Genomic DNA, 24,062 nt, shown 5'->3' with positions numbered 1-24,062 from the left:
TGTTTCAGTAACATCTTAGGGAATATTGTTGGGGGTTGATGTAATGGATCTCTTCGTCATCTGACGACGAGTATGGAATACTCGGCACAGCCAGAAGAGGACTGGCCACCCCACATAGCCTGGTTCCTCTCTAGGTTTCTTCCTAGGTTTTGGCCTTTCTAGGGAGTTTTTCCTAGCCACCGTGCTTCTACACCTGCATTGCTTGCTGTTTGGGGTTTTAGGCTGGGTTTCTGTACAGCACTTTGAGATATCAGCTGATGTACGAAGGGCTATATAAATCAATTTGATTTGATTTGAATATCGGACCAATGCGCAGCGTGGTAAGTGTCCATGTTCATTTATTAACTGAACACACAAAACAAAATAACAAAGTGAATGGAAGAAACAAAGCAGTTCTGCATGGTGACATACACTAAACAGAAAACAACCACCAACAAACAAGAGTGGGAAAACAGGCTACCTAAGTATGGTTCTCGATCAGAGACAACGATTGACAGCTGCCTCTAATTGGGAACCATACCAGGCCAAACACATAGAAATACCAAACATAGAACAAAAACATTGAATGCCCACCCCAACTCACACCCCTAAAATAGAAACATACAAAAGGAACTAAGGTCAGGACGTGAAGTGAAATGGAATTTGAAATGACTGTCAAGTGCATGAAAGCTACTACCCAATTAAACTCAGAGAACTGCAGCATCTTTAAAGTTAGTTTTTCACTGTAAGATTTAAGCAGTGATTTCAATTTTACTCAGACAAATTAGACCACATGGGCACTTAGGGGACTCATTCTAGTTTCCAATGCGTCTTGAACTGTATTATTAATTCTCAGTGGCAGGGGGTTAGCGCTGAGGGTGCTGGGGATCTGTTTTTGTTTTTCTTTGTTTTGGGGAAGGTACTTGCATTATATATGAGCCACATAAACCAAAATTACAGTAATGGTGAATTTCTATGTGACGTTTATCTCATATTTATGTCACAAGTTGTGTAGCTAACTTTGCCAAATGGGATGCTAGAGGAGTTTAACTGAGAGAGATTCAATTGTGAGCTAGGAAAAAAAGTAACCATATTAGTTTGGATTGCGAACTTGTTGACAGGTAATACGGCTGCTAAAGAACGTTCCTGATCTTGTGCCAGTTTGGGAGCTAGTGTTTGGGAGGAAAACAAGCAGATAAAGGGGGAAATCAGATTGTCGCTAGCTCTGCTTTCTACTTTTAAGATGAGCTGCCTTTGTTCCTGCTTTGGTGTATTGCTAATTATCAGATCAGAGTGAGCAGACTCTGATCTCCTCTGTGTTCATCCTTCTTCTTGTCTTGACAGACACAAAACTAATGTGTTTTGACAAAAATGCTATAAATATAGAAGTGGAGGACTTCAAATTACACAAACCATGAATATTCTAGAGCAGCAACATACTTTTTTTTTGCCTTTTCATGAGGATAGGAAATGATAAGCTGTTGTGTTTTCCCAGCAGCATCACCCAGCTTCTCTTAGGTTGGTTGGTGTTGTGCATATGATTTAGTCTTGAGCAGTTGCACAGGCTGTCAGTGTGACAGGTCTGACAGAGCACAGGAGCAGCTCTAACATTGTTTACACACAGAGACTCAGAGAGCAGAGCAGGGAGATTTATCTGGCTTCATTAGCAAGGAGGGTTCGTCGATAGTCTCTGCCCTTGTTTACAGAAGTTGTCACATTCATTTGGCAATGCTGGGGCTATGATGGAGGCTCTGTGTTAGAATACAGTGTTCATTCAGTAAAGGAGTACTATGAAGGATTACTGTGGAGGGGAACATCTTTAAATAGCATGTCCTTATGTAGAGACACTGAAAGTCATTTCTTTCCCACTCAACCAGTCTGGTCGTCTGTGAGCTGCCTGGGACTCAACATTCTGTTTCATTGATCCCTGCCAGGGGATTAACCAGGGATGGTGTCAACTGAAGCTTTCCCCCCCCCTTCAGGATGGTATGTAACAGGATATGTCCGACACTATGTCAATGCTAATAGTTGTCTCACTAATCCAGGTAATCTCCATATATGAATTTGTGAACATGGGGCAATGTCGTTTTGCAACATAAAAAGCACAACAGCTTTTTATGAAGAAAACCCTCATTTAAATGTTGATAGGAAATCCATTCCTATGTCAGTGTGTAAAATAAATCCCATGTTATGGAGTGCAGGTATACCATAGTCTGTAGAGTGTAAGACCAAAAACAAGATGGAGTTAAAAGTATAGGCTGCTATACTATAGGGACTGTATAAAATTACACTTGATGAAATGATTAGAAAATGAATGGACGCAGGTTAAATTGTGTTGCATGTATTAGCCCTCCGTAACAAATAAATGTTCCTAGAAGTAGAAGTGCCATGCCATATGATTATAAGGAGTCACTGAACCACAAAATCACTTAAGTATCATAGAGCATAGCTGCGTCCTCAAGTTAAAGCTCAATGGGCCAAGCAAGGGAGTCGTAAAAGCTTATCCTACCGTACAGGAACTGCCCCAACTTACAGTATTATATCTGCATTGAATATGAAAGTGTGATACAATTACTGTGATCAGAAAGCATGCTGACCACACATTCAGACAACAATCCAGCCTCAGAGGACATCACAGAAGACTGTTCTTTATGACCGAAAGTTCCCTCTTTCTGGGTGATCTCCTCTGATTCTTCTTATTGACTCACGCGTTCATTCATCGGGCCATGAAAATGAGAATTGTACAATAAATCAAATTTCATACCACTCTTCGTCCTGACCTATTTTGCATTTATGATGTTTGGCACATTTCTGCTGAGTTGGTGGAATGTGATGTGAATATTAATATCAAACCAGGAGGCTCTACATTTGTTTGTGAGAGGGGAAAATAAACCTAAATTTTGACCAATAAAGTAGCTATGTTAGTTAGGGTTCATGTGGTGGTGCAGTGGTATTTACTGGGAACAACTAAGTAGCCTACCTTGTGGTACTATTGCAGAAGCATGACAGATGTATTTGGAGCATGTTTTCTCTGACATCTGTGCATGTAATCACAAGCACATGTACCTCTGGTGGTTTAACAATCCCCTGTAATGTCTTTCCGCTAATGATCTGGAAAAACGCAATTAAGGGCCCGCGATTTTGTTTGAAATGTCAAGATGCCTCAGATGCTTTTTTGTCCTATTGATCTGGCAAGAGCATCTCCCTGCAAATCACAATATGCCAGGTATTACTGTGATACTGGTAGAACTAACCACAGCCTGCGTTTAACATTCAAAGACCTGCCTGTGGAAAAGATTACACACATAATCTGTAGAAAATTACAAAAGCATCTTGTGGGAATTAGGTAAATGTGAAATATAATCCGCTCAAGCAATTTGTTCTTACATGAAAATGTAGCTTGATTTTTATACGGAAGGACAGCGTGTTGCCCCGGGATAATCATACTGTAAACTGGGGAAAAGAGTAATTTGGTAGACAGGCCAAAACAGTACTCCTCAGAGACATCAAGAGAACACTCTTAAATAGTTGCAACAGAACATCTAAACTATGAGGCCATTTATTTTAACTCATATGCTCAATTGAGAATTACCCCCCCCAAAAAAACTCCTTTACCCTCATATCTCCCAGAATAAACTGGTGAAAATGTCTAAATTGCACCTAAACTAGTTGATATTATGTTAATTTACTGTAACAATTCATTAGATGATTTAAACAGCTGCTTTGGATTGTTACAATGCTGGGCTGTTTGTGTTGGAAGCAAGCTATGCCCTACTGGCAGAGGTATACAAGATTTTGGCAGAACTATCGCTGATGCCTGCTTGAATCATTCTCTGGAGTCTTCCAAGTGCACCAGGGCCAGAAATGCAAAACCTACTCAAATTAAGAAGAGAAGGCATTATTCTCTGTGTGTGCCAAATCTGACACACACATATACACAAGTATAGCACCATTTGGATTTAAACTCAATATAACCATAACTAAGAATCCAAATTGTCATTGAGATGCAATTTATAAAAGTCCTTTCCTCCTTTATGTAGAGCTCTCTAAAGGGCTCTTAACCCTGGCCCTGCACCAGATTCATGGCTATTGATTGGCTAGCACATTGGCCGTTAGCTTTAACTTGACCTTTAATGTCAAAGGTTGGTCAAAGCTAATACAAAAAGCTATTAACCAATCAAACTGCATCTACAAGCAATTTCAGGGGAAAACATATTCTAGTCCCACCTCAAATAAAGATTGGGCTGACAACCACCATGCCCCTCTAAGATACCTATTGGGACTCATTAGAGGGGAACTATAGTGGATTATCAGCACAACATCTACCCAAAATGGCTGCTTGGCCTCAGTAATCATTACTGGTCGGAGGTTGTTTGTCTTCCAGTTTACACTAAGCATTCTCTATGACATCAAACACTTAGCACTTTGTAAGTCGTCAGGAAGACATGATCGTGCCTGCCATGGAATAATGTAATTAACTTCAAATGAGAGGGACCAACTTTGAAACAGATTTCAAGTATCTAAACAGATTTATTTCAGTGGCATCTTCTTAAAATCCTGACAGATTGGGAGCATTAATGTTACTAACAACCTATTTGTTAGACGCAATACAAATTTGATAGAGGTCATATTATGTTGCAGAAAATCATTGAATACTTAATTTGATTGATGTCCTACCTGTGTTTCTGATGCTGCGATGTCCCAACGTTAATCCAGTGGTGGAAAATTACCCATACAGTGCATTCGGAAAGTATTCTGACCCCTTGACTTTTTCCACATATTGTTATGTTACAGCCTTATTCTAAAATGGATACAATTATTTATTTTTCTCGTCAATCTAAACACAATACCCCATAATGACAAAGGAAAATGTGGTTTTTAGAAATGTTTGCAAATGTATATATAAAAAAGAAACCTTATTTACATAAGTATTCAGACCCTTTGCTATGAGACTCGAAATTGAGCTCAGGTGCATCCTGTTTTCGTTGATCATCCTTGAGATGTTTCTACAACTTGATGGGAGTGATGGGAGTCCATCTATGGTAAAATAAATTGATTGGACATGATTTGGAAAGGCACACACCCATAAGGTTCCACAGTTGACAGTACATGTCAGAACAAAAACCAAGCCATGAGGTTGAAGGAGTTGTCTGTAGAGCTCCGAGACAGGATTGTGTTGCGGCACAGATCCAGGGAAGGGTAGTGGCACTCCTCAGTAAAAGGCACATGACAGCGTGCTTGGAGTTTGCCAAAAGGCACCTAAAGATTCTGACCATGAGAAACAAGAATCTCTGGTCTGATGCAACCAAGAATGAACTCTTTGGCCTGAATGCCAAACATCACGTCTGGAGGAAACCTGGCACCATCCCTACGGTGAAGCATGGAGGTTGCAGTATCATGCTGTGGGGATGTTTTTCAGCAGCAGGGACTGGGAGACTAGTCAGGATCAAGGACAGATGAATGGAGCTAAGTATAGAGAGACCCTTGATGAAGACCTCCTCCAGAGCGAAGGTTCACTTTCCAACAGGAAACCAACCCTAAGCACACAGCCAAGACAACGCAGGAGTGGCTACAAGTCTCTGAATGTCATTGAGTGGCCCAGCCAGAACCCAGAACTTGAACCCGATCGAAAGTCTCTGGAGAAATCTGTAAATTGCTGTGCTAGGATGCTACCCATCCAACCTGACAGAGCTTGAGAGGATCTGCAGAGAAAAATGGGAGAAACTCCCCAAATACAGGTGTGACAAGCCTGTAGCATCATACCTAAGAAGACTTGAGTCTGTAATCTTTGACAAAGGTGCTTCAACACAGTACTGATTAAAGGGTCTGAATACTTATGTAAATGTGATATTTCAGTTTTTTTTATTTTTAATACATTTGCAAACATTTCTAAAAAGCAGTTTTTGCTTTATCATTACAGGGTATTGTGTGTAGATTCATGAGTGAAAAAAATTATTTAATACATTTTAGAATAAGGTCGTAAAGTTTTTCCAAATTTGAAAGATTTTACTTGATTAAAAGTCTAAAAGTATTTGGTTTTAAATATACTTAAGTATCAAAAGTAAATGTAATTACTTAAATATACGTAAGTATCAAAAGTAAAACTATAAATAATTTCAAATTCCTTATACTGAACAAACCAGACAGTACAATTTTATTTTTTATTTTTTAAATTACGGATACCCAGAGGCACACTCAGACATACTTTACAAATGACACATTTGTGTTTAGTGAGTCCGCTAGATCAGAGGAGGTAGGGATGACCAAGAATGTTCTCTTCATAAGTGTGTGAATTGGGCCGTTTTCCTGTCCTGCTAAACATTCACAATGTAATAAGTACTTTTGGGTGTCAGAGAAAATGTATGGAGTAAAAAGTACATTATTTTAATTTGGAATATAGTGAAGTAAAAGTTCTTAAAAATATAAATAGTAAAGTACAGATACCCCAGAATACTACTTAAGTAGTACTTTAAAGTATTTGTACTTTGCACCACTGCATTAATTCACAGTTCTGTACAGTAAACAATTAAAGCCTGAACAAGTAGTAGCTGCCCCTTGGAAAAAGGTGTTATTGTTACATTGTGGTTAAGCTTGACTTTACCTTTGCTACATCTTATCTGTCAACTCTATACCGTAATACCACTCCCACTGTTCCCTGATCAAATGGCTCATTGTGTCCAGTGCTGAGTCATCCTGACTTTGAGAGTGTCCTTTCAGGAGCTTGTTACAGCTGGAGCTTCTGCTTTATTGCTTGTCTTCATTTCAGGCAGTTAGGGACAGGTGAGGAGGGAAACACCTGCTAAAATATGACATTCTAAACAAGACCTTTTACCCCACCGAGGCAATTGAAGAATAATTCGATTCCGTGATGAATACACAGAATGTGCGTCACATGGTTATTTAGAAATTGATTTCCCATATCATGAAAGACTATGAGGCCCGGGTCCTATTTTACCTCATGGCAAGCTAAGGGGTTGTTCTGTCGATACCTGGATGGTGTAGTTTAGAGAGATGGAGAGTATAGGCTCCCTACAATGTGTAGGCTATGTACAGTATGTATTTGGTAAAGATATCTATAATTGATTTGGGCTTGAAGGCATTTTTTTTTGTCCTTAAATGAGATCAGCAGGATCTGACAGACTATCACCTGAGGCCTTTTAGTTTTACCTTCTTTAGGAAGAGACAATATCCCAGTGGATTAAAATCCACTGTCCTCCCAACAGTTTGTCTGTTTTCTCTCTGCCAGAAACGGAAGCAGGAGCTACTGTGAGGCAGAATAACTAAGACAGGCCTTTATTGTATATGTAGATTTCCCAATTATAGGTATAGATGCCTTTCAGCGGGGTTTGTTTGGATGAAGCATACCCATTTTTATGCAAATAAATGAATCATCAACATACAGCATATTTGACATTATTTTACAGTAAGCCTAATGCCTTTTTGAAAGTTTTAAAAGTTGTCTTAAAGATTTCAGGATAATAGACAGTGCAAATCTCAAATCACAACAAATGTTATTTGTCACATGTGTCGAATACAACAGGTGTAGACTATACCGTGTAATGGTCACTGTCATGTTCGTTATAAGGATCGGACCAAGGCGCAGCGTCGTATACGTACATTCTTATTTCTTTAAAGAATGAACACTGAACAAACTAACAAAATAACAAAACGAACCGTGAAGCAATACAAACGAGTGCTGACAAGCAACTACACATAGACAAGATCCCACAAACACCAAAGGGAAATGGCTACCTACCTACCCTAGTCACACCCTGACCTAACCAAAATATAAAGAAAACCGAGATATCTCAGGTCAGGGCGGGACAGTCACTTACGAGACCTTAACCAATAATGCAGTTCAAGATACAGAGTTAAGAAAATATTTACTAAATAAATAAAGTAAAAAATAAAAAGTAATAAAATAACAAATAACGAGATGTGTTACCTGAGACCGAGTGTGGTCAGTGAAGTGATGCTTCCTCATCTGTTCATATTCTGATCTGAACTGTCTGTCCCTGTTTCCACGACACTCCTATACATGGTTCAGAGTGGTTGATGGACAGAACGTAACGGTGTGAGAGAAGTCCGCTGCACTCTTAGTAGGAGGGTTGGCAGATGAGGAGTAAAAAGGGAAAGGACTGCCTTTCTAGCATCTGACTGTCTCAGTCCAAAGGAGAAGAAGCACAGTGATGGATAATTACTTGACAGAATCTGTCCATTGGCCAAACGTAGCCCACCATTGAAGGATTATTTATCTTTCTACTTCATAGGAGGGAACTGCAGGTGGAAAGAAGGTGAACATCTGAAGGATGAAAGGGGAATGGCTTTGATATAGTGAAGGAGACTAGGAGAGGGTGAATGGAGATAAAGACAGACAGGAGGGCTTGTCTTTACCTGACCCTACAGGACGTATCAGTGTGAGCCAGGTGATGGGGTGGCTGAGAGACAGCGATAAAACAGGGAAATCTGTTGTTGAGCCCATTGTGGAAAATCCAAGGACATGTTAGAAAACAAAATGTCAACTTCATGCACCAGTCAAGTACTGTACTTGTCACACCCCTGTAATGTTACACAGGATAAGTAAGCTGTAGATTAGAAGACAGACTTGAAACAATGGCTGCCAGATGCAGATAATAGAATAGATAATATGCATGAGGGTATGATTATGAATTGTCACCCTCCAATTGTTTACTGTACTAATTGCTTGCTCAATAATGACATAAGGTCATAGTCAGTCTTCCATTGTTTCCTTGTAACCTTCTCTCCTATGTGATGCAAAGTCTCTAAGTGGAATTAGATTACAGAAGGTGGGACTGAACTTAACACTAACAAAAAGCTTCCATCATAAATACTTCATTGGATGAAATTATAGCTTGAGAGGACTACCCTCAAACCCCATTCTAAATACAAATAGATGGCAAACCTGAGTGGAGAATTCTGTTTTCATGCATGAGGGGCTCTGTGCAGATGAATGAGAGTAATATGGTAATCTATGTAGCATTGCATGCAACCTCCTCTGCTGCCGGACTTGGGACATGTCATGTACAGTAGGTGGTTTAAATTTTAGAGACAAGTGAGAAAACCGAAGACTTACGACCTTGCAATACCTCTGAAGTTTTTTATTTGTTTCTAGCAATAAAATGGTATCCTAAGCTAGTCTTTAGCACAGGTGTACGTTCTCGTGGAGTCTGGTGATTTATCATAAGGGGAAATTTGCTACAGTTTATGGGTATAAAGCCAATAAAGTTAATCACCTCTGTTCTCTTTTAAAAACTTCATCAGGAAAGAAGAAGAATCCGGTATGTTTTGTAGCACAGGGATAGATAGATTCCAAAGCTCTTGTCAAAACATGATAAATGTTTCATAATGCGCCTCTTTACACTTTGTTCTTCATCAGCTACAATAATGCAATGAAATATTCATGATGGGATACACAGCCATAGTCATTGTGTCTCCAACTCACTTTTCTCCCATATATTTCCTTCTGTTTGTGTTTCTTTCTTCCATTGCCTTACAATCAGATCAGGGCTCATATCTTCACCAAAGCTGCCAAGTTTAAAAGGAGTACATATAAGCCAATTAAATTATGAATGTCTCACTGCTTATCTTTGGGAGTTCTGTCTTTTTTTCTAATAATATTGAGTGGCCAGATGACCAACCTCAAACAATGTGTTCAATCAACTTAGTTTAGCCTCAGTTACAATGTAACACTGTTTTAACCAGAGATGGTATCTTATGTTCCCAGGCCTCTAATGCCAGTGGGTGTCGTTCTATTCTCAGAGCTGTGACTGACTGACTGACTGCAAGAGAGACGGGATGCCTATACCCATGTGATTTCTGCCATGGAGACCAGAGCTTAATATCTGGTGAGTAGCCCAGGCTGTTTGCAACCCTCCCCACGCCTTCTTTTCCGAGCCACTGCGAATTGACTTGAACAGTTTCAGTCTGTTCTTCCCTTACCCGGGGCAACTTTTCACATTGCGGAAGCGAGCTCTCTCTTTCGGGAGAGAGTGCATCATCACAGGCCTTCAGAGGCAGCCTTATGAAGATAACTGGTAGTTGGGAAACAGCTGTTCCAGCTACAAAAAACACACACACACACAAAACAACAAACTGTTCCATCAAAGCCACCGGTGCATGACCAATTATTAAAATGGCCTGTTCTGCTACTTTGACAAAGCCCAAACAGACCAGGGCTCTCTTTTTGCAAATAAACCCCAAATATAGGAGAGATGTAAAGGCAATTTTCACTGTCTAAATAATATGTAATATGAGCCTATTAATTAAAGCCGTAGTACACCAGAGGATCCAGTTGAATCATCTCTGCTGTGTCTTCAGAGTGCAACCAGCCAGAGATCAGAGTGTGCTTCAAAGAGCTGTGCAATACACACCTGTTTCCTCCATAACATCTGTCTTCTGACTGGAGTCGGGACCAGACATGTAGCCTGAAAATGTCACTGCACAGTAACTATTGCTTAAAGTAAATGATGATCCAATAGGTGTATGTGATACCAGTAGTGTTGTCTGAGCTGAGGGTGTTGGTTAGGGAAGGGAGAGCTAGCTGGTGGCCATTCCCACAGGGGGCTGGTGGGGATGGTGGATTACGCTGTCTACTCTGTGACCCCCTGTGGTCAGAACTCCTGTGGTTTCTGTGGTCAGAGGGGACACACAATGCTTCTAACAAAGAAATATGATGTCTCCCACTCCCCTGCTCAAAGGGAATGAGAGGGCAATGCTAATTAGCCAGCTTGTGAGCTGAGCTGAGTTTAGCTAGTGCACACACCCCACCCTGTACACATTCGCACACCCTGCCACACACACACACCCGCCCCTTCTGCTAACAAGCAACGTCTGCAATAGCCATGCTTTATGGATGCCTCTGCATATTTCCTTGCACCATAGGACTTTCTGCTGGGTTTGTGTCATAAGAAATGCTTCCATTTTTAACTAGGCATTGTCAAGGAATGTATGTTTTACTTTATATCCTTTCATGTCAAATTAAAGTAATTTATTAATGTCTGTATGAAGCCATTCTGGTCCATTCGTATTTGTTTAACATCTTTGGTGCAGCTGTTCTTTTGTCTGCAGTTTAATAGTTGTCAGGGATGGTGCAGGTGATAATAACATGCATAACAGGTAGAGAACTACTCCCAGTTCATCTCTACTCACATTAATCGAGGCCTACAGCTAAGCCTACAGTCAGTGCTCTGTAAGCAGGTAGTAAATATGAGTGTTTAATCAAGAATCAGAGCATAGCAGGATTATGGCAGAGGTTAAGTTGAGGTATCATCCCTAAAACACTCCCAATGCAAATTAAGCAGAAAGGGTAAGACTCAGCGACATTACATTACCCAGTTCTCTCCTCCTCTCCTCTCCTCTCCTCCTTTTCCTCCTCCCATCTCACGTTGTGTGGTCAGATCTCTCCCCTTCACAGTAATCTGAGCCTTTCCCTCTCTAGTTCCTGGAATACCAAGTATGAGAGGCTGAGCGAGATTGAGGTGACTGAGAGGCTGAGCGAGGAAGTGCGAAGCTGAGCGAGGCTGTGCGAGGCTGAGTAATAACCTGTAAAGGGGAGGCTTAAGGTGTACTCAGGGGGGTTCAGGTCTGCCATGATGACAAGACACAATTTTTATCTCAAATTGCACCATAGTCACTTAACAGTGCCCTATATGCTGCCATTTGGGACACATCCACTCTCTGCTGGGCTCAATCCCTGTTATCTGTCCACTAATCATCCACCAAATTAAAACCATATGCCAGCTGTATCACACTGAATCTGGGGAATAGCAAATGAAATGGAGTAATTTCAGGAACATTCTTAGTGGTGAATTAATTGGTTAGAATATGCCTCTATCTTAGGTGAGCTTTCAGGTAACATCACATCACATGAAAAGCATAACACCAAACCAGACGCAATGGTTGTGTGACAGTGACACAGGGGGAGCTCAGTGGATTCTAAAATGGACCTCTTGCTGTTTCCTCTTACTCAGTCACAACTGATTAATATCTGGTCATGGTGAACACATGCAGAACGTAACGGACTCACTGAAGCTGCCTTATCTGATCCACCACCGACTCATTTAGATGTTCGTGGGCTTTTTCAGATGCATTGGTGACTGTTTGTTGTTTATCATGTGGTTGCTGTCTTTCTACTCCTCTGAGATGTCCGTGATTCATTCTTCCCCTCAGACACCAACAGGAACAGAGACGGTTCTCCAAACTCTTCTGAAGTCCCTGATATGGTGACATGTAATAGCCAGTTATGATAGATATCTCTGTAATCTCATTCAACCCCACTAATATAACAGATTTGTCATATTTCCTTTCAAAGTTTAATAATACTACATGTATGAATATGTATGTAAATGGTTATGAATAATGTTTTTAGATCTAATGGATATCGTTTCAGTAGTATAAAAGGGTCAACTGGCTAATATAACCGTAATGTTGCACTACTATCAAGGAACTGTGGTGAAACATTGCCTTATTGCATTGATGTACTGTAGATGAAAAAGTGGTGGTTTTCCCAACACAAGATTTGTTATGTGTTCGTCAGTCAAGTTAATGACACTTGTGGTATGCCAGCTTTGCATAAGAATGTATTTCACTATCCTCAGTCTCATTGTTCAAAAGCTTCTATTACTTCTAAATGTTGCCTGTTCAGTGTATTGGTGCTATGATCAATGAGATGGCCAATATCTCATCCAGGCAGTATTGGTGTCCAACTGTGTGATGGAGTAAACAAGACCATGAAAGAAGGAGCCCAGCCTACTGCTTTCCTTTCGTTAAGTACATAGTGAGAGTGCACCATGGGATTTGCAGGCAGATGAGAAACTGGTTGTGAGCCTCCTCTCTTTCCACTGTCTACTCGTGCATACGGGAGACGCAGTGTCCTCAAAGAGGCCTGGCAGCACTCCTCCCGGCCTTCATCTGCCTTCATGCCTGGCCTTGGAGCAGAGCTCGCACCACTTGCAATTACTGTCACGTCCAAGCTGTTACTGTCATTTGCATTGGCTCATGGGTAGGGGGGAGTAAGGAGGAGGAGGAGCACATGAAGCAGGCCTGATATAAGTGGCCCTGGCAGCACAATGAGCTCGCCTGGCTTTAGCTTTCTGGATGAGTTGCAGGAGCAGGGCTATATTAAAGTGTAATAATGGCATCGAGCAGGTTGCTTTGCTGTTAAAGATTAAGCCTGGTGCAGGGTGGTAAATTGCATAAACACAGGGTGGGAGATTTGAAAACAAAGAAACTGGGGTTTAATTCACAGTTTATTAGACTGTGTGATGACTTTTCATGGCTTTTTTTCTCTGAGTAGTCTCTAAATCTGTCCCATGTAGAAGACTGAATGTGCAGTCTGAACGTGTGAACATAAAACAGAGCTGCAGCAACTACTCTGGCCAAAACTCAGGTTAAAGGCTTACATTTGTATTGACTTGTTTTTCACTTATTTTAAACTTTAACTTTAGGTGCATCAATAGAAACATTTTCTGTCACACTGAATCTAAATGTGGTTGTCTTACCAGTATTACCAAACGAGCTTGAAGGAAATGCACTTATTACAGTCGTATGACCCAGGAAGACATTTCAAATAGACCTTAAGCATAACTATTTCTTTAATATGCCATAGCATAGCTGTCTCAGAACATACATCATAACCAAGACATGGTCCCTGAGTCCACCTTTATGACTGTTAAATGACCGAAACTGAAGTAACACCATTAAATCAACCCCAATATTAGCTTGTGGACCATAATCCTTTAAATCTTGATTTCATGTCTGCAAATGATTAATTAGCCAGTGACAGGAAATGAGAAGTAATTTCAGATAGCACCCCCTCCAGAGATGCTATTTGTAGCAGAAGAGCCAAAGGCCCCTGTCACTCCCTCAGGTATTTATTTTCCTCCTATATGGTACATACTTTCGGTCATGTAGTGTATGTGGACACCAGCTTGTTGAACATCTCATTCCAAAATCATTGGCATTCATATGGAGTTGGTCCCCCCTTTGCTGATATAACAGCCTCCACTCTTCTGGGAAGGATTTCCACTAGATGTTGGAACATTGCTGCGGGTACTTGCTTCCATTCAGCCACAAGAGCATTAGTGAGGTCGGGCACTGATGTTGAGCGATTAGGCCTGGCTCGCAGTCGGCGTTCCAATTCATCCCAAAAGTGTTTGATGGGGTTGAGGTCAGGGCTCTGTGCAGGCCAATCAAGTTATTCCACACCGATCTCGACAAACCATTTCTGTATGGACTCGCTTTGTGCATGGGGTCATTGTCATGCTGAAACAGGAAAGGGCCTTCCCCAAACTGTTGCCACAAAGTTGGAAGCACAGAGTTGTCTAGAATGTTGTCGTATGCTAGCTGTGTGCTCAATTTTATACACCTGTCAGCAATGGGTGTGGCTGAAATAGCCAAATCCACTCATTTGAAGGGGTGCCCACATACTTTTGTGTATACAGTGCATTTGGAAAGTATTCAGACCCATTGACATTTTCCACATTTTAATATGTTACAGCCTTATTCTAAAATAAAAACAATTCCTCATCAATCCACACACAATACCCCATAATGACAAAGCAAAAACATTTTTTTTTTTTTTTTTTGCAAATGTATTGATAATCAACATATACCTAATTTACATAAGTATTCAGACCCTTTGCTGTGAGACTTGAAGTTGAGCTCAGGTGCATCCTGTTTCCATTGATCATCCTTGAGCTATTTCTTCAATGGAGTCCACCTGTGGTAAATTAAATTGACTGGACATGATTTGGTAAGGCACACACCTGTCTATATAAGGTCCCACAGTTGACAGTGTATGTCAGAGCAAAAACCAAGCCATGAGGTCAAAGGAATTCCGTAGAGCTCTGAGACATGATTGTGTCAAATCAAATCAAACTTTATCTGTCACGGGTCACGAATACAACAAGTGTAGACTTTACGATGAAATTAACCAACAGTGCAGTTCAAGAAGAGTTAAGAAAATATTTACCAAGTAGACTAAAATAAAAAAGTAATAATAAAAAGTAACAAAATAACAATAACAATAACGAGGCAATATACAGGGGGTACTGGTATCGAGTAAGTGTGAGGGCGTACAGGTTATTTGAGGTAATTTGTACATGTAGGTGGGGGTGAAGTAACTATGCATAGATAATAAACAGCAAGTAGCAGCAGCGTACAAAAGGGAGGGTAGGGGTCAATGTAAATTGCCTGTGGGCGATTTTATCAATGTTCAGCAGTCTTATGGCTTGGGAGTAGAAGCTGTTGAGGAGCCTTTTGGTCCTAGACTTGACATTCCGGTACCGGTTTCCGCACGGGAGCAAAGAAAACAGTCTATGACTTGGGTGACTGGAGTCTCTGACAATTTAATGGGCTTTCCTCTTATTGTATAGATCCTGGATGGCAGGAAGCTTGGCCCCAGTGATGTACTGGGCCGTTCGCACTACCCTCTGTAGCGCCTTACACTACCCTCTGCAGCCGTAGAACCTTTTGAGGATCTGGGGACCCATGCCAAATCTTTTAAGTCTCCTGAGGGGGAATAGGTTTTGTCATGCACTCTTCACGACTGTCTTGGTATGTTGGGACCATGATAGTTCGTGGATGATGTGGACACCAAGGAACTTGAAACTCTTGACCCGTTCCACTACAGCCCCATTGATGTTAATGGGGGCCTGTTCGGGCCGCCTTTTCCTGTAGTCCACGATCATCAACTTTTCTTGCTCACATTGAGGGAGAGGTTGTTGTCCTGGCACCACACTGCCAGTTCTCTGACCTCCTCCCTATAGGCCATCTCATCATTGTCGGTGATCAAGCCTACTACTGTCGTGTCATCAGCAAACTTAATGATGGTGTTGGTGTCGTGTTTGGCCATGCAGTCATGGGTGAACAGGGAGTACAGGAAGGGACTAAGTACACACCCCTGAGGGGCCCCAGTGTTGAGGATCAGCTTTGCGAATGTGTTGTTACCTACCCTTACCAGTTAGGGGCGGCCCGTCAGGATGTTCAGGATCCAGTTGCAGAGGAAGGTGTTTAGTCCCAGGGTCCTTAACTTAGCAATGAGCTTTGAGGGCACTATGGTGTTGAACGCTGAGCTGTAGTCAATGAACAGCATTCTCACATAGGTGTTCCTTTTGTCCAGGTGGGAAAAGGCAGTGTTGAGTGCAATAGAGATTACGTCATCTGTTGGGGCATTATGAAAATTGGAATGGGACTAGAGTTTCTGGGATAATGGTGTTGATGTGAGCTATGACCAGCCTTTCAAAGCACTTCATGACTACAGACCTGTGCTATGGGTCGGTAGTCATTTATGCACGTTACCTTGGTGTTATTGGGAACAGGGACTATGGTGGTCTGCTTGAAACATGTTGGTATTACAGACTCAGTCCGAGACAGGTTGAAAATATCAGTGAAGACACTTGCCAGTTGGTCAGCGAATGGCCGGAGAACATGTCCTGGTAATTCGTCTGGCCCTGTGACCTTGTGAATATTGACCTGTTATTGACCTGTTATTGACCTCATATTAACCTCACATCGGCTACGGAGAGTGTGATCATTGATCACACAGTCGTCCGGAACAGCTTGTGCTCTCATGCATGCTTCAGTGTTGCTTGCCTCGAGGCGCGCATGAAATAATTTAGCTCATCTAGTAGCCTTGTGTCACTGGGCAGCTCTCGGCTGTGCTTCCTTTTGTAGTCTGTAGTTTGCAAGCCCTGCCACATCCAACGAGCATCAGAGCCGGTGTAGTAGGATTCAATCTTAGTCCTGTATTGACACTTTGTTTGTTTTATGGTTCGTCAGAAGGCATAGCGGGATTTCTTATAAGTGTCCAGATTAGAGTCCTTGAAAGCGGTAGCTCTACCCTTTAGCTCAGTGCGGATGTTGCCTGTAATCCATGGCTTCTGGTTGGGGTATGTACGTGCAGTCACTGTGGGGACGACGTCATCAATGCACTTATTGATGAAGCCAGTGACTGATGTGGTGTACTCCTCAATGTCATTGGAAGAATTCCGGAAATATATTGCAGTCTGTGCTAGCAAAACAATCCTGTAAGAGCATCTGCGTCATCTGACCAGTTCTTTATTGACCGAGTCACCGGTGCTTCCTGCTTTAGTTTTTGTTTGTAAGCAGGAATCAGGAGGATAGAATTATGGTCAGATTTGCCAAATGGAGGGCGAGGGAGAGCTTTGTACACGTCTCTGTGTGTGGAGTAAATGTGGTCTAGAGTTTTTTTTCCTTTAATTGCACATGTAACAAGCTGGTAGAAATGAGGTAACATGGATTTAAGTTTCCCTACATTAAAGTCCCTGGCTACTAGGAGAGCAGCCTCTGGATGAGCATTTTCTTGTTTGCTTATGACAGTATACAGCTCATTGTGTGCGGTCTTAGTGCAAGCATCGGTTTGTGGTGGTAAATATACAGCTACGAAGAATATAGATGAAAACCCCTCTTGGTAAATAATGTGAGATACTCTAAAAACCTTGAGACTTCCTTAATATTAGATTTTGTGCACCAGCTGTTATTGACAAATATACACAGTCATCACCCCTTGTCTTACCAGATGCAGCTGTTCTATCTCGCCAATGCTGTATGTTATCCATGTCGTCCTTCAGCAAATCTTTATTAGATTTTTAAATTTAAATTTAATTTAACCTTTATTTAGGCAAGTCAGTTAACAACACATTCATGTTTACAATGATGGCCAACAGAAGGCTAAAGGCCTCCTGCAGGAATTGGGGCTGGGAATAAAAATATAGGACAAAACACACATCACTACAAGAGAGACACCACAACACTACATAAAGAGAGACATAAGACAACAACATAGCGTAGCAGCAACACATGAAAACACAGCAGGGTAGCAACACAACATGACAACAACATGGTAGCAACACAACATGGTAGCAGCACAAACATGGTACAAACATTATTGGGCACAGACAACAGCACAAAAAGCAAGAAGGTAGAGACAACAATAAATCACGTGAGGCAGCCACAACTATCAGTGAGAATGTCCATGATTGAGTCTTTGAATGATGAGATGGAGATAAAACGGTCCAGTTTAGAGAGCTCATCCGGTCATAAGAGATGGTGACAGAAACATTACGTACAAAATAAGTTACAAATAACGCGAAAAACACACAAAATAGCACAATTGGTTAGGAGCCCGTAAAACGGCAGCGCCATTGTACGGAGTAAACAATCTGAATATTTACGCAAATGTGATATTTCCATTTTTATTTGTAACATTTTAAAAAACCAGTTTTTGCTTTGTCATTATGGGGTATTGTGTGTAGATTGATGAAGGAAAAATACTATTATCAATTTTACAATTGGTGGAATGTGGAAAAATAATGTGGAAAAAGTCAAGGGGTCTGAATACTTTCCGAATGCACTGTATATAATGTAGATGTTTACCTAAGATCATATGTTCACTGCATCAAACTCATGTCCACTACATTTACCCTCTACTCTCCAATCCATCACACCACCCTCTAAGCTCACTAGCTCACAGTCCTCTGGCGGTTTTATTTTGTCAGTTCAATTTTTGAATTTGTTACATTCGAATAATAGTGCTTTTAAAAGTGGGCTATAAAGGTCAAATGTCGAAGCAATTTAAGTTGTGTTTACCTCCCTAAGGCATGGCTTTAAGACTGGAAGCAGCTCATTTCCACGGTAGCTAAAGAAAAATGGTTAATGTAGTCAGTGACCGACTGTTTCCTGGTGGTTCACCACTGGAAGGACACATTAATGCAACAACAACCAGTGGACACAGGGAACATTGACTAAATAGTACTCAGCACAGAGCTAGACTGCTCCACTGGCTTCTGGGCTTATCCACCTCCATACCCCAACCTCTACTATATCCTTCTTTGTCTCCAGCTGGAGCAGACTACTACTTTTAATCATGAGTCACTCAATCCTCTATCTTCAACAAACTGAGTAGGCTACTATAAGTAGTATTTTTTTCTACAGTCCAGTACTATTTACATGAATAGTATAACGGTATACAACAGTGTTTTATTACATCAGGGAACTTCAGGATTCAAGTGGAGTAGAATTGGTTTTTCTACTTGCAGTCTAAATATCTCCACTTGATCACTTGGATGTCAATGGTATTTCAGGTAAATAATGCTTTCAGAATAAACAAAGTGGTAATAGTCTTGAAGTTGCATCACCTTTTGCCCTTTATCATGTTTGCACTATTCCATCTAATTTGAATGTTTCTTTTCCAAATGCCTATCAATGCATCCATTGTCGATCAATCTCAATGGGATAATTAAGGAACATCAATGAAATGGTCTGTGTTATATCAATCATTGCCTGATGACTTTGTGAACTTACTGAGAGAACTGTCTAGACAATCAAATAATCATCCACTTTCAACACTTTCAAACTCCTACTCCTGTGAAAATGAAGGATAGTCAGGAAAATAATATCATTTTTGGTAGATTTCTTCAACAATCATGACAGCTCCTGTCCTTGTTCTATTCAGCTTGAAAAATGTTAGCAATTTGAATGCATAGATTACAGTTTGTTTATATTTGTAATGGTTCTCTTGTGGTGAAGGAGAGTCAGACCAAAATGCAGCGTGTAGATTTCGATCCATGTTTAATAAACAAACATAAAACACGAATCAATTATAAACACTACAAAACAAAGAACCTAATGAACATAACAAAAACCGAAACAGCCTATACTTGTGTAAACTAACACAGCGACAGGAACAAGGACACTAAGGACAATCACCCACGAAACACTCAAAGAATATGGCTGCCTAAATATGGTTCCCAATCAGAGACAACGATAAACACCTGCCTCTGATTGAGAACCACTTCAGACAGCCATAGACTTAACTAGAACACCCCACTAAGCTACAATCCCAATACATACACACCACATACAAAAACCCATGCCACACCCTGGCCTGACCAAATAAATGAAGATAAACACAAAATACTTCGACCAGGGCGTGGCAATATTCATACTGTTCCCTATTATCCTAATTTTGTTAGTATGTACCAGGTGGACAAAAGCAGTAGAGAACACAATACTGTCATTGAATAAAGAAAGTGGGAGTTTTTGTACAGCTGCTCGTTGTCCTAAAGCTGTATTATAGGATAAGGGATAACAACAACCAGCCTAGAGAACACATTTTGCAGTAATTGATCTGGTAACAGGTTATACAATAACATACAGTAATTTACTTACTTTTGCCGATGACTCATTTTCATTCATGATTCACCTGCAATGTTATATATCTCAATATTCTGCGACTATGCAGTAATTTAACAGAAAACATAAAAGTTAAGGTAGATCTTAATTGCTCTCCCAGTGTTCTCAGCATAGTGTTTACTGTGGAATGTTATTTCTTATACTCAGCACAGAGCTATGCACAACTTCTCCCAGCATACCGAAAATGGGCAAGTGGACAGCTCAAATAAGAGGACTTTGCATTGTCCTGATTATTATCCTAATTAATTAAGGGAGCTGACTGGGGAGGCTTTCTGGCTCGGTGGTTACAATTTATGCTTAATTCAACAACACATCCAGTAATTCCTTTTTGCATAGTTTGTCTTGTCTGTTTTCCAAGTCATCATAATGAAGAATTTCATGGCCCTAATCCGGGCTTTGTGGATGATGTTTTTTAGTGGTTGTAAACATGTCTGTATCAGGGTACAATTTGTTTGGTATTACTTCAGAGCAGGGATTCTGTACAGTGCACTTACTGTATTCCAGTGGCGGTCAGTGCCGTTTGTGATGAGGGAGGACAATTTTTTGTTTCATGAGCATGGCCTTATTTCTATTACAGCATGTCGGATGACTGTCATTCATATTCACCCAGTTCAATGTAACATCGATAGGTTTAGGCTACTACATGATACTCAAATTTTCCCTATAACCATCATGAGGTTGATACTAGAGGTCGACCGATTATGATTTTTCAACGCCGATACTGATACGGATTATTGGAGGACCAAAAAAGCCGATACCGATTAATCAGACGATTTTTAAAAATATATTTGTTATAATGACAATTCCAACAATACTGAATGAACACTTATTTTAACTTAATATAACACATAAATAAAATCAATTTAGCCTCAAATAAATAATGAAACATGTTCAATTTGGTTTAAATAATGCAAAAACAAAGTGTTTGAGAAGAAAGTAAAAGTGCAATATGTGCCATGTAAGAAAGCTAACGTTTAAGTTCCTTGCTCAGAACATGAGAACATATGAAAGCTGGTGGTTCCTTTTAACACGAGTCGTCAATATTCCCAGGTAAGAAGTTTTAGGTTGTAGTTATTATAGGAATTATAGGACTATTTCTCTCTATACCATTTGTATTTCATTAACCTTTGACTATTGGATGTTCTTATAGGCACTTTAGTATTGCCAGTGTAACAGTATAGCTTCCGTCCCTCTCCTCGCTCCTACCTGGGCTTGATCCAGGAACACAATGACAACAGCCACCCTCAAAGCATCGTTACCCATCTAGAGCAAGGGGAACAACCACTCCAAGTCTCAGAGCAAGTGATGTTCGAAACGCTAATAGCGCGCACCCCGCTAACTAGCTAGCTATTTCACATCACATCGTTACACCAGCCTAATCTCGGGAGTTGATAGGCTTGAAGTCATAAACTGCTGCTGGCAAACGCACGAAAGTGCTGTTTGAATGAATGCTTATGAACCTGCTGGTGCCTACCATCGCTCAGTCAGACTGCTCTATCAAATCATAGACTTAGTTATAACATGATAACACACAGAAATACGAGCCTTAGATCATTAATATGGCCGAATCCGGAAACTATCATCTCGAAAACAAGACGTTTATTCTTTCAGTGAAATACGGAACCGTTCTGTATTTTATCTAACGTGTAGCATCCATAAGTCTAAATATACCTGTTACATTGCACAACCTTCAATGTTGTCATAATTCCGTAAAATTCTGGCAAATTAGGCGGCCAAAACTGTTGCATATACACTGACTCTGCGTGCAATGAACGCAAGAGAAGTGACACAATTTCCCCTGGTTAATATTGCCTGCTAACCTGGATTTCTTTTAGCTAAATATGCAGGTTTAAAAATATATACTTCTGTGATACGCACCGCATCGATTATATGCAATGCAGGACACGCTAGATTGATTGATTGTTTTTTATAAGATAAGTTTAATGCTAGCTAGCAACTTACCTTGGCTTACTGCATTCGCGTAACAGGCAGTCTCCTCGTGGAGTGCAATGTAATCAGGTGGTTAGAGCATTGGACTTGTTAACTGTAAGGCTGCAAGATTGAATCCCCCGAGCTGACAAGGTAAAAAATCTGTCGTTCTGCCCCTGAACGAGGCAGTTAACCCACCGTTCCTAGGCCGTCATTGAAAATAAGAATGTGTTCTTAACTGACTTGCCTAGTTAAATAAAGATTAAATAAAGGTGTAAAAATAATAATAATAATATTGCCCAAATCGGTGCCCAAAAATCGGTGCCGATTTCCAATTGTTATGAAAACTTGAAATCAGCCCTAATTAATCGGCCATTCGGATGAATCGGTCGACCTCTAGTTGCTACAACCTAGCCTATGAATGAAAGTTTACAACGTAGGTGCCCACAGGTCGAGAGAAAAATTTGAGATGAGACAGTGACACATGGACAGACAGTGACACATTCAATACCGCCTTGCACACTATTGCCTGCATCTAGCTTATCTAGGGTGTAATTATTAGTCCAACAGTTGAAAACGAGAGTTTCTATTGGACAATTTGGGTATTTTTATTCTGTTACATTTACTTCCGTTTAAGAAACGTTTTTCAACAGAATCGGTGGAATGAATACACCCTATTCACACATAAGCACAGTTGACATTCATAGCAGCCACATTGTATTCTGTCTTGCCTCTATGCACTCTCCTCCTCTCATCTTTTCCCTTCGTTGTGGACTTCAATGACCAACACATCAGCTGTATGTGACCAGGCAAAAAAACTAACAAAAAATACAAGCCAAACCACATCATAACCGCTACACACAGCCTACATAGTTTTCCCCATATTAGCTAAGTAACGTCCTAGAACATAGCTAATAGAACTAGTACTTTAGTAAGCCCACTACAATCATCGAGTAACAGGACCACCGGCAGGTCCCGGTGGCAAGAAAATTATAAAACCAAAAGCTTACATTGACTTGTAAGAGTTCCAGTGTTGTGTTGGATAGTCATAGCCAGCTAGCTAACATAGCATCCCTCTGTTTGAGCAGGGTGTTTGAATAACTAAACTAGCCAGCTGCATTTGCTAGCTAAGAAAGTAAAACTGAAAAAATTACTTTCTCTTGCTTCTCCTTCATTTGCGAATAAATTCATTTGTTAAAAAACTGTTCAACTAATGTCTTTCTCTCTCTTTGAGTCAACTACCCACCCTATTTTATGCACTCCAGCGCTAGATAGCTGTAGCTTATGCTTTCAGTATTAGATTAATTCACTGATACTTTGATTGGGTGGACAACATGTGAGTTCATGCTGCAAGAGCTCTGCTAGGTTGGAGGATGTCCTCCGGAAGTTGTCATAATTACTGTGTAAGTTTATGGAAGGGGGTGAGAACCAAGAGCCTCCTAGGTTTTGTATTGAAGTCAATGTACTAAGAGGAGGACGGAAGCAAGCTGTCCTCCGGCTACACCATGGTGCTACCCTACAGAGTGCTGTTGAGGCTACTGTAGACCTTCATTGCAAAACAGTGAATTATTTGGTGACATTAATATATTTAGTATTGTTTTATCTAAAAAAGGATAATCTTTTCAATGTTTTACAAATTTTCTTTATATGAAATTCACTGAGGAGGATGGTCCTCCCCTTCCTCCTCTGAGGAGCCTCGACTGCTGTATTCAGTGTTGGCATCCAAGTGCCATCATTTGTTGTATAGGTTTCTTGACAATAGAAAACGAATTGTTCAATATAAATCAAGCACATCATTTGTCTCAAGGCTCAATCAAGACTTGCATACATTTACTCTTCGAATTCACAGCCTGTTCAAATTCACTGTGGAGCAAAACCATTTAGATTCCCTTGGATTTTAGGAAAAAGACTAGCAAAAT

At 40.6% G+C, this 24,062-nt stretch overlaps 1 protein-coding gene across 2 annotated transcripts in view; it reads left to right on the top strand.

The window, feature by feature from the left end:
- The window catches only part of LOC109909143 (leucine-rich repeat and fibronectin type III domain-containing protein 1), a 135,515-nt gene that overhangs the window by 87,891 nt on the left and 23,562 nt on the right, over positions 1-24,062 (top strand). The window contains exons 3-4 of one of the 2 annotated variants that reach the window (XM_031795699.1): positions 1,857-1,965; positions 9,760-9,845. The gene's annotated coding sequence lies outside the window, so the exon portion shown is untranslated. The remainder of the gene's footprint in view (positions 1-1,856; positions 1,966-9,759; positions 9,846-24,062) is intronic. The other variant, XM_020508093.2, reaches the window with a different exon arrangement.

This window comes from Oncorhynchus kisutch, linkage group LG18 (genome assembly GCF_002021735.2).
Source record: "Oncorhynchus kisutch isolate 150728-3 linkage group LG18, Okis_V2, whole genome shotgun sequence".
NCBI classification, from domain to species: domain Eukaryota; kingdom Metazoa; phylum Chordata; class Actinopteri; order Salmoniformes; family Salmonidae; genus Oncorhynchus; species Oncorhynchus kisutch.
Note: the sequence above shows the minus strand (reverse complement) of the source record. Positions and strands in the feature narration are given on the sequence as shown.